Source organism: Mytilus californianus, unplaced genomic scaffold (genome assembly GCF_021869535.1).
Source record: "Mytilus californianus isolate M0D057914Y unplaced genomic scaffold, xbMytCali1.0.p SCAF_8, whole genome shotgun sequence".
In the NCBI taxonomy this organism is placed as follows: Eukaryota; Metazoa; Mollusca; class Bivalvia; order Mytilida; family Mytilidae; genus Mytilus; species Mytilus californianus.
Window position 1 is genome coordinate 30,098,439 of NW_026262734.1, and position 13,265 is coordinate 30,111,703.

Sequence of the window (13,265 nt, forward strand, 5' to 3'; positions counted from 1 at the left end):
CCGTTTTTCAATTAAATTGTTGCCTTCGAATTTTCTTACTAAGTATCAATATGTATAACCGAGGAAAACAGCATGTGCAGTGTATCCCTAGGATTTCGTATACAGGTTAACTATAATGACTCTTAACATTCATAACAACGAGCGACTGGATAAAATGTGGAATGAACACGTGTGCGTTTTTATACATTACAATATAGCAGGAGTTTCGGCTATTTATAGAATAATGTTCCTGTGTACCGAAATACAATATTGTTCACGATGCAACTTAATAACTAAAATAAAGAGTTCAAACCCGTTTCTCTGCGGGATTGAAGGACATTTTACTAAGTTTCAAATTTCCCCAACCAATCAACAGATTTTTACTATGAAAGAGTCAGTAATATCTTCCAATCTGGTAGTAAGAAAGCATTCAGTCCGAAGACTGTCCATCGTTCAACTTATAAGAACGTCTCCGAGGAGACGGTAATGAGTAGTAACGGACCAGAACGGCTTAAATATCCGGATCTAAATTTAGGAGTATAGTGTAAATGAATATATAAATAGAAACATAGCGTCCATATATTTCAAAATAGAAACAAGGCTTCAGCTACATGAAATATCTTTTGAACCACGTGGTCGTAATAAAAAATGAAAAAAGAGTAACGCTATATGTAATATATATTGACTTTGGTTACCTCTAGACAACATACACCGATATTAATATCGGCTGCCTCTGGTACACTAACACAGATACGACCTTGATTACCTCTTGTCATCTTACACATATAATGAATTTGGTTACCTCTGGTAATCCAATGGTAACCTTACATATTTATCAAACATGATCGAGGTCAATACGTTATATATGGACCTGTTTAGATTATATTGACGAAGTCCAAATGTCAATATTATCTAACAGGTCCATATATAACGTTCGACTGAGTGAAAGTCCATAATTGATATATTGAATATGTAAATAGTGTATTATGGAATGGAACTTTAAGGTTAAATGAGTAATTACAGAACGGAACGGCTTATATTCGGATCTAGATTTATAAGTATAATATAAATGTATTTATAAGTAGAAACATAGCGTCCGCATACTTCAAAGAGAAACAAGACTTCAGCTACATTGAATATCCTTTGAACCACGTGATCGTAATAAAAAATGGAAAAAAGAGTAACGCTACACCATATGTAATATATATTGACTTTGGTTACCTTTAGACAACTTACATAATGAATTTGGTTACCTATGATGAATTTGGTTACCTATGTTAATCCAATATAGATGTTTATTTTGGTAACCTCTGGTTTGTTTTTGGTCAACTCTGATCACCTTACATAGATATTGACTTGTAGTCACAATACTCAGATATTTACTTTGTTCCACCTGGTCAACTTACAAATACATTGACTTTGGTTACACATGCTCATCTTATACACATCTTGCCATACAATTGTTAACCCTGGTCATCCTACACAAATTTTGAATTTGGTAATCTCTGGTCACCATACATATATTTTGACTTTTGTTTTAACTCTGATCTATTAACACACATAATGATTGATTTGGTTAAATCTGGTCACCTTATACATATGATGACTTTGGTTACCTCTGATCACCTTACAAAAATATTGATTTTTATTTCAACCCTCATCTGTTAACACAAATATTGACTTTTATTTCAACCCTCATCTGTTAACACAAATATTGACTTTTTGTTTGAACCCTCATCTGCTAACACAAATATCGACTTTGTTCACCCCTGATAATCTTATCCATATATTTACTTTGGTTATGCTGCTGACAGCTCTGGTCATCGTACGAAGATGTTGATGTAGTTATCTTTGGTTACCATATACAGATTTTGACTTGGTTACATATGGTCACCTTACACAGATATTGACTTTGGTTACCTCTAATCACCTTACACAGATATTAATGTGGTAACAACTGGTCACCTGACACATATATTGATATTGTTTTACCTCTGATCATCTTACATATACATTGACTACGATAGCCTCTGGTCAGCTTACACAGATATTGACCTTTTTAAACTTTGGTCACCTTACACAGATATTGACTTTAGTTACATCTTGTCACCTTACAGCTATGATCCTTGGTTGCCTCTGGTCACCTTACACTTGTTTTGAATTTGGTTACCTCTAATCACGTTACACATATTTTGACTTTGGTTTCCTCTGATCACGTTACATATATTTTGACTTTGTTTAAATCTGATCACGTTACAAATATTTTGATTTTGGTTACTTATGATCACGTTACACATATTTTGACTTTGGTTACCGCTGATCACGTTACATATTTTGATTTTGGTTACCTCTGATAACGTTACACATATTTAACTTTGGTTAACTCTGATCACGTTATATATATTTTGACTTTGGTTATCTACATGTATGATCAACTTACACAGATTTTGACATAGGTTATTTGCGGTCATCTTACTCAGATATTGACTTTGGTTACCTATGGTCACTGTACACAGATAATTAATAGTAACATTACACATATATTTACTTAAGTTACCTATGGTTACCTTACACAGATATTGTCTTTGGTTTCAGCCTCGTGTAGAGCGAGTGCCATGTTATCTCTACGTTAAGAACCCCTTTGCAACAACCTTTTGAGGGATCTGTAGGTGGCCTGTTGCAAAGCATAATTTCTGTCCCTATCAAATATACCCTAATTTTTCAGTGCCAGTCCCCGACCTTCATCACGGTTGGCCTCTATTACAGGACTTTCCTGTACGTATTATTAATTTGTTCTCGTCCTGAACATGTATGAAATATTTGCTACTGCACATTAAGTAACCAACAATCAATCACTCATTCTTTGGTTACTTATGCTCACCTAACACAAATACTGATTTTAATTGACTATGGTCGCCATACAAATGTAGATATTGACTTTTGATTAAACTCTAATCAGGGAACACAAATGTTGACCTTGATTGCCTCTGGTCATCTTTCTCGGATAAATCATTTGTTATCCCTTGTCATCTTACGCAGATAATAACATGGTTATCTCTTGTCACCTTAAACACCTTAAACATTATTTATTGACTTTGGTTACCTCTGGTCATTCTACACAGAGATTGAATTTGGTTATCTCAGGTCTATAAGTTGACCTATCATTTGAATTTTTAATAAAAATTTATTCAAACAAAATTGAAACAATATATTTTTCGAATAAAAAGACTAATTTCCTTTTCAGATAACTTCATTTGTTTCTTTGTTAGAAGTTATTAGTTAGTAGTCGAAACTCCCATCTGTAATGAAAGTTTTCCGTATTCAGGAAATTAGTAAAACGTGAATAAGGAGTAATTTTTTATACTCTTTCCAAACTAGTTAAAACCTTTTGAGGGTGAGTGGTAATGTTTTTACAACAAATACCTGTCAGACATTTTGTGACCTTAATATCTTAAAATAGAACTTTCCGTGTAAGAAAGTGAAGGAAGAGACAATATTGGTTTTCACAATCTGAATGAGTAAGATAATTAAAAAAAAAGTAAAGCAAATGGGCGATGAAAATGGATGAACATTTGTATAGAAAGCACCGTGGATAAAATCGGCAATTAACGTTCTTAAATTTATCATAAAAGAGAGGCGAATGATACCAAAGGGACATTCAAACTCATAAGTCGAAAATAAACTGACAATGCCATGGCTAAAAAAAAAAGAAAAGACAAACAGACGAACAGACAAACAACAGTACACAAAACAACATAGAAAACCAAAGACTGAGCAACACGAACCCAACTAAAACTGCGGGTTATCTCAGGTACTCCGGAAGGGTAATTAGATCCTGCTTAATATCATAAAATTAAGTATATGTTGTTTTTACATAAATATCCGTTTGATTGATATAAAAAAATCAAAGGTTTATCGACTTCGTTTTTGTTAAAAACGTAAAATAATCGACGTTTAATGGTTTTTAAAGTGCTGACTTAATGATCATTTCGACGTTTTGTGGATTTTTTTTAACTAGAACACCACTTTTAATGATGTGTACCGTAAACACGAAGCTGTACTGAATATCTAGGAAATCAATGATTTATACTGGTTAATATTTCTGAAAAAGACCAAAAGACTAACAACAGTACACAAAAATACAACATAGAAAACTGAAGACTGAGCATCTCAACCCCCACCAAAAACCGGGGGTGATCTCAGGTGCTCCGGAAGGGTAAGCAGATCCCGCTCTTCAAGTGGCACACGTCGTGTTGCTCATGAAAGTACAAACCCAGTGATAAGTTTAATTCGGTAGGTAACATTCGAGGAAAAGAGGACGGAATTGTGCTTACGACAATTGAAGCATATACGGTGTCATCTGTGAAATAGATATTCCGGTACTGCCAATCAACTCGTGTAGAGTCCGTAAAAGTTCCGAAGGGATGATTTCAACTTCACCACTTGGAACTGTTTGTTTCAAAGCTTCCTTGTAAGGAGCAACCTCTATATCTAGGAAATCATGATAGGAAATACAAACCCTGTAATATCGTATCAGCTGGGAGATATTCATTCATATGCAGGCACTACTGGAATGTTGCTACAAAGAAATGGAAAGTTCACAATTGGGAAGCTGAAATCATCCCTTTTGTCGTAAAAATTTGTTTTCAACCGATCCTCATTGTCAATGTCTAGATGTAAGTCAATATATTAGGCAGACTTAACTGTATCTGTTGTATCCGTTATGTCAAGTTCGACGGGAAAGAAGCGTGCAACATAGTCACCACACTTTGAAATATTTAGTGAGAGAACATCATCTATATCGCAAAAAGTGAAGTTTTGACCTGGGCGGATTCGTTGGTGGTACATCCTACAAAGTCTATCCATTTGTTTTTGCAAATAATTCCGCTCAAACCGGTGCTAGGCGCCGTCTTAAACTTGCAGTGTGAGCTTTTTTGTTCCGTGTTGAAGGCATCACTGTGACTTTGAGATGAAGAACAGCAATAAAAAGTTGTTCCTCTGATTTTTGTGGGTTTTTTTTTTGCTGTCCATGTACTGATTTTGTGTCATAGATATAAACCCCATATCCTTTGTTTTTCTATAAAAGGATAATGCTTACTTCTTTTCTCTCTTCCTAATAAGCTCCTGTATGAAGACAACCTTAAATGAATAAAGAAACAAGTCGGCAAGAAGAGGAGCACATTTGGATCCCATGGGAATGCTGATTGTTAAAAAACACGTCATCCAAACGTAACAAATATGTTGTTAATCAAGAAATCAAGCATCTTGATAATGTCAGTTTCAAAAAATGGTTTGCTTGAATGAGAGTGATTTTTACATAGTACGATTTATCCTTCCCTAAGACAAGATACTTGTATTTTCGTTGGCCATTCGTTTTTATGAAACAAAGCAGGACCAACTCTTTTAATTTGTCTTTTAGTTTAGAATTGGGATTCCTTATGTAAAGTGCAGAAAAGTCAAATGTTTTAATATTATAGCAAGATGAAAGTGTTTTAGAATGTATACATTCTAAAAGATATTTTTAAGTATCCACATCTGATTCACGCCACCTCTAGAATAGGAAGTTTCACAATAACTTTGAAGCCCGGCTTTGATTGCCGATAAAACTGATGTTAATAATTTAGAAAGCGGTTTCGTGTAGCACTTGGAAGACCCAGCAATATAACGTTGTTTGTAAGGACATTATGTAGTTTAGGTATCAACTACAGTGAAGGAAGATCCAGTGCTTCATCTTAGGATGAAATTCCTAAGGAACATGGAACAGACTTATGATTATCCAGGATTTTCTCCTTGGTAAGTGTCGTAGGGGTATATGTTGAGTTTCCAAGTGAATTGTCTATACCAAATTTATTTATCAAGCAGTTTATGTAATGTGATTTACACACAAAAAGGATGTTGTTCGGGGCTTTATCATCGGCGATGACAACATATCATCGAGGTAGGACAGGTGTTTTGCAACATTTAGGTCTTTAAAGATTGATGTAGCATGTGTATCCATAGATCCAGTCAAAATCGTGTTCCTCATTGCAATTTCAATGACAGTTTCTACCACTTGTTTAAGCGAACATTCAAAATTAGCATGTATCAAATATGCAAGTAACAGGAGATCTATGAATATTTATTTTACCAGTACTGACAGTGATTTTGTTCTTGATAAATTAAAACACAATTAAAGACTGTATTTGTATACAGTAATGAATTGTTATGGTCCTGTCGATACTTAAAAACTATATTTTGACCTTGCTTTGCTGAAACATAGAATTAAAGTAAAAAATTGTGTCTCCCAATTATGTTCGTTTGTACTGTTGCACCGTAAGTCTGACAGAAAATTGTTTAGCAGTAATTTATTAGAGAACACCAATTTTCTAACTAATCAATGATTTATAATACGTGAGCTGTTGTATAGATACAAGTATGCAAGAAATATTTTAAAGGCGTAATACATTGATTGAAGAAACAATAGTGCAAATCAGATAAGTAACCTAAATATACCTTTGTTAATTTTTCAGAAACTATAAATATCTTTCCGTATAAGGAAAACGTATAAAAGTAAAATTCTCTTAACAAAACAGTCAGGATTCTACTTCGTCAAAATTATCTCCCTATTACGCCACTTAATGTTTTCTATCGTGAAAATGGAAGCCACTGTAGGGATTACGCGCTGTCAGTTTAGCTTTTGAAAATCGATTAATTTTTCCACATGCCGTCATTACCATCCTTACATGTCAGTTGTATTTAAAAAAAAAATGTATCCACCAGCTATTTTAAAAGCATCTTTTAATATACTGTTATGCCTTTTGTCAACTTAAAACTATTGTCTGATTTAGATGTCAGGGGTAATTTTCGAACGTCAAATAAAAAACACAAAAACAATTTCATTTTTAGAAGAACTCTAAAAAATGATGTTCAAACTCATAAATCGAAAACAAACTGAAAATGCCCTGACGAAAAACGACAAAAGACAAACAACAGTACACAAAACACAACATAGAAAACTTAGACTGAGCACCACAAACCCAACCAAAAACCTGGGGGTGATCGCCGGTGCTCTAAAGGGATAAGCAGATCCTGCTTCCACATGTGGCACCCATCGTGTTGCTTATGTAAATACAAACCCGCTGTATTTCAATATTTCGTGGAAGGGCACACTTAACAATTTTAGAGGTTGAAGACTAACATCATAGATCACATTTAAAGCTATGCATAAAAAAGATCAACAAGTAAAGATTTAAGGTGGTGTTTCATAATTTTCTTTTTATAGTATATTACATGAATAGAATAATTAATTTGCCTGAATGAAAATTGAAAAATGAGTAAACGGAAATTTTAAAATATACAAGTAAGAAATACATCTCAAGTTTTACCATTTGTAGTACCACAAAGCTTTTGTCTTGTTATTCAAGCAAACCCACTCTTTTGTTATTACTATTTAGAATTAGAAAAGTATTTCACTAGACCCATATATTTCATTTTTGGTACGTGAATTTTTAATGCTATATCATATCAACATGATTTGAAGTTCGTCACCCTAACCCTAAACGAAAGGAAAAATTCACAAGCTTGGAGCAAATATTATGCATTGTAAATGTAAATATTCTTCACTTATTTGCGAACAGTCTGATACACTTAATGGATGAATAGCGTCAAAAACCTGAATAATCTGTCGAAGTTTCGTATTGTGACCCGATTCCGTAATACAAATAGATATGCTTGTAACATGTGTAAGTTCATGACCTTTGTCTTGGAGGGTGGTTTTTGTGCAGAAATAAACCCTTTAAACATGTTTAAGATACCTATTACAATGCTCAAAATGTCATGAATGTTTCGAAAAAAATTTCATTTATTTACATTCCATGGCATACGATTAATTTACTCTTTATGAGCCAATGTTCGGCAGGTTTTGTTTTATCAAAATATATATTACACCATTTTCTGATAGATAAAAATCCGCTTACTAAAAGACTTTAAAACAATTATATTCTTGGCTCTATGAGGAAAAAGAGCGCCACATGACCTAAACATAGACGATAGACGATGTCTCTGATATCACAGTTTTGAGGCCTTAGAAAGGCTTCAATCAGTTATGGACTAGAACCCATTGTTGGAGGTTGTTTGATTCTGATCGCAAATGTTGTAGTTAGATTCGTGATTACGTAATGAACTGAATAGGACCGGTATGATATACTATTTGGTTTCAATTCGGATATCGAACTCAATTAAATTAAGGATGTCATTCTGGATGAATGAATAAACTACACCATCCTGTCGATGATGATTGTTGGTTGCTTATATGTTTTAACAGAAATAAAATGATTTTATGAACTACGGGCATAATGTGTCATTTATTCTATGTCAAAACCGAAGCATTTGCTCCCGCACAAATAGTGCTTTGTGGATTGACGGTCTACATGCATCGTCCAAAGGGTAATAAAATAAACAGATAGCGCAATAAAGGAGTGTGTTGTTGTAAAAAATTAAATGCACACAACATGTGTTGCTGGAATACTCTTCACCGGTATACTCTCGGTTTAGCGTCATACGTAAAAAATATCTTTTAATGGGAGGAACAGATAGTATACCACAACCATAAGAGAAAGAATACATTTCGACGCGTTTCTACCCAACCTTTTTTGCTTACTAATTTTGTATTGCGGGTTCAATATCTGCTTCGGAATGTTCTGGGTCTTCCCTTGCTTATCAACAGCTTCTATACTAAATACTCTTGTCAAATGATCAGACAGATGAAGTATACAACATATACATTAAATAAAATCATCATAGATCCAAGGCTTACAATTGTATACGCCAGACGCACGTTTCGTCTACAAAAGACTAATTAGTGACGCTTTAATCAAAAATGTTAAAAAGATAAAATACAGGAAGAAGAGCAGTAAGGACCCCAACTTCCAAAAGGTTTTGCCAAATACAGCTATGGTATTCTTTTCCTTGGGTAGAAAAGCCTTAGTATTTTGAAAAATTTTAAGTTTTGTAAACAGTTAATTTATGATTATGACCATATCAATGATAGCTCATGTCAACACAGAAGTGCTGACTAATGGGCAAAGATGCAACAATAGATGTTATTCAAATTTCGCCATTTCCTCCTTTAGACAAATTATCTCATGCAGGGTTGATGCAACTGCTGGTGGACGTTTCGTTCCTTTAAGGTTTCACCAGAGAAATAGTCATCTTTTTTGTGTTTTTGTTTACATGTAGTATCATTGATACGTTCTTTTTCGATAAATTTACTGTTTATACAATATTTTTCTACCTCCAGGCATTGATAGCTTATCCAATCTTTGGCACACACGTTAAATATTTAATGCTCTTCAACTTCGTGTTTGATTTGGCCTACCACCTGTTATGATTATCTTGCCTCTGACGGGTCTTATGAAGACGAAATGTGCGTCTAGAGTACAAAATTATAAGCATAGTATCTTTGATAAGTGTTTTACCCTGCAATTTGCCACGACAAGGTCAGGTTTTTTTCTATTTTTTATGCCCCTGTAAATGCTTGTTTCATTATTTTCGACAATGTTTTTTAATCTTATAGATTGCCTAACAAGATTATTTTAACACACTATTAAACATGTTAATATGAAATAAATACTTACAATGTGATAAACAAAAAGGAGTATTTCGCTAGAACAATAAACTTCACCGGGCTGGCATTGATCTATTCTTGTAAAATAGGATCGAGATAATTGTACAGGTTGGTCCATCAGATGCAAATGTGATGCGTTAAAGTTCGATTTAGGAAATCTATTGTCATTGTAAAGTGTGTTTGCAACGTCCATATGCCAATATTAAAAAGATTTCAAGGACGATGCCCCCAAAACACCGAATATTTATTTCTTCTGAATTTTTTCGTCTATTCTTTTAAAAAGCAAGGTTCGAAAGTGTGGGACTTGTCGATCTAAAAGTGTTCTTCTCTTCCAGACAACAGTGTCCCGTTCAGTGTTCATCACTTCTATAATTTTAAAAAGTGATGTTATCACTTATATAATATGAAATGTAACCGTTCATTAACATTATTGCCCTTTACAACTTGCAATAGGGTTTGAGCATCAGCCTGTCGTATGTTGACCTAAATCAATCGATTTATGGAGTTTCAATGGGACTGTTGGATCACCACGACATTAACAATCCGCTCCCAGCACCATTGTTTTATGAATTACATAATGAAACTTAAAGTACAACAGTTCAAGAATTTATATTCTCCAGTCATTGAGAGACATATAAGTTCGTGTTTGGAAAATACCGTTTACGTCATTTATTATTAAGAATGTGTAATAATTTTATCATCAAAACAGTTATTCCAGACGAAAAAAGGTTTGAAGAAGGAGTTAAATGGATAATGATGTAAAAAATGCAAATTAAAACACCAGTAACAGTTATTTTATTCTTTACCTTTTTTTCTTTAAGTATGCACTCCAATCAAGTTTATACAGTGCATGCGCTATCTGGATTTACGACGAAATGTTTACTATCATTTTCAAATAGGCTGATTTAAATATACGTACTGAATAAACAAAAATGTTTGAAGGATTTTTATTTGAAACGAAATATCGTGTTATTTTCTTGTCAGGTTTTATTTGCGCTACTGACATTAGAAGGAACTATTAAGATTTAAAATGGCAGTATTAATGAATTTCAAAAGTATTCACGAAATAAAATACTTTCTCTCCTTCATAGTTTACATATTAAAAGTAAAGAAGTTCTTAAAGATAACTTCAATCATAAGTCAACAGCATGGCCAAAATAAGAAAGATACAACAAATAAATGTCCTCAAAACACCACACAGAATGAATAATTACACAACGAAAAACCGGAGGTGAACTTGTTTGTTCCGGAAGGAAAGATTATTTCTGTTCTATAGGTGTTCTTCGAATATCATTTAAAATTGATGACTCATTTATTTATTTGAAACGAAGTCTTAGTGCTAACGATCAAATATTTATGTAGCCACGTAGGGAATTAATGGGTTGTGGAAACCGAAATCATGTGATTTGATTTTTACTACCACTGGGTTGGTACCGCTGCTTGTTGGATATCAGTGTCCGAGGGTACAATATGCCCAGTAGAAAGTTGTGCACGGTATTGGTACAAGTGAGCTTTACATGTCATCCCAATAAAAAAAGAGAATATTGGCGTAGTTACAAAGAATGTTTCAAGCGTTCAAGCTAAATAATCGTGATTAATACATATGTTTTCAGATATTTATTCTAGGTGTATACTTAGCGTGAAAATTCGACTACATAGTGCCGGCCTATGATATCATTTATAATAAATATTTATTGACAGAAATTTTCGACGTTGCATAATTAATTATCTCCATTTTTCCGTTCACATTAATAAATGGATACATTAATCTCCAAGAATTATATAGGACCTTTTATGTTTGTTTGGGTTGCTCATCCAATTTTTCAAAATATAATGGAAGTATTAACAACTGTCATACAAGTGGGATGTTTAGCTAGCTATAAAACCAGGTGTAACCCACAATTTTCTCGGAAAATGCCTCTACCAGTTCATAAATATGGCAGTTATTATTCACTTTTTCCATTGATTGATAGTGTTTGATTTTGTCAGTTTCTATGGACTTTCCCGTTTTGAATGTGTCTTGGGTATTTTTGTTTTACTTATTTATTCGCGATTGTCTTTGCCGGAAAATATCCAGTTAAGTATTGTCAGTATCATTGTTTTCACATTTCTTTCATTATGGTATAATGAATGTCTTTGTGCTTGTTATAGTCTAGCAATGTTTTTACCTCTTTTTTTTTATTTAATAATAATCTAGGTTTTAACATCGCACAAAGACTACGTTCCTATATTTAATCAAACTTTCTCCAAACGATTTACTGGTTGAATAATCCCGATATCTTTAATTAGTCTCATTGATCAACTTTTTTATTAGTATATAGAAGGCTTGAATTGTAATATTTATGTCCTTTTTGTAGGATTAAAGTGGAACAAATAATCTTCATTATATTATTTAAGATCACGATCATAAAATCAAATACTTTTGCAGACGATATGGCAAAATGTCTATACTATTTTTTATGTAATCGGAGAATACTGTTTTCTGACGAAACAATATAAAATATTGAGTTAGCAATAGAAAAACATGCGTACTTTTACTACCAATCTGTATTTTCTATTATCTAACCATGCTCATTTGATTCACAGCCGATCGCAATCGCGACTGAATAAAAATAGCTTTCCTTGCCTTTTTCTTGGACATAGTTCAAACCGTTTTAAAACATTCAAGCCATTTTCTGGTTTTCGGTTTCATTGATGCTAACTTTGCTTTATTGGCACAATGAGTGTAAAAAAAACAACTTTTCAGTTAGATTTTGACGACCTGAGATGAAATACGATATCAAGATACACAATTATGATAAACTAAACACAAAAAAGAAACGTTGGTCATGACGATTTTGTGTAAATATATAAATATAAAAAAATATCTTTCGATTACTGAACTTTTAGCAACGAGCGTAATACATCTAATGAAGGTTATTCCATCAACACCGGTTGAAAACAATTTTGAGTGCTACCACTGTCAGTACAGATCCTTGAGGACTATGCCCGATAGCAAGTGCTTCGATATTGGCATTAAATAAATTAAACATTTTGTATGTTAAATTCTAGTTTGTAAAATTATGTTATGCTGTGAAAACTCCATCAGGTAAGTTGATCTTAACCGATTTGGCATATTCTATTTAGACCCTTCTAATATATATGCTCTCCATAGTTTCAAATTTTTTATCTTCCAAATTTTTGGAAACGAGCGTACCTGGTCAAGGTTATTTCAAGAAACTGATATTGTGCGTACGGTAATCATATCAGTTGTTAAATACCAGATATTGAAAAACTTTGTAAGCTGCCTCGTTTCAAATAAATTCATTAAAATTTCAGTTCTTAAATTCTACGTCGGACCTCTAGTTTAACCCCTTTATTTCATCTGATAAGCAATAATCAAAACATTAAAAATTAAAACATCAATTATCAATGTGGCACCCGTCGTGATGTATACGTTAGTACAAACCCGGTGATAAGTCTAATTCGGTAGGTCACATTTGGGGGAAAGGGTACGGGATTGTAATTACGACAATTGGAACATATCCGTTGTCATCTGTGAAACAAAATGATAACGGTCAATCAACTTGTGATGTTATCCGTAAAACTTACGGAGGGATGAATAAATGGCACCTTTATAGGTTTTTGCAGTCAATGATATTCCACAGAAACACACACATAAAGTTATAAAATTGAAACGAAA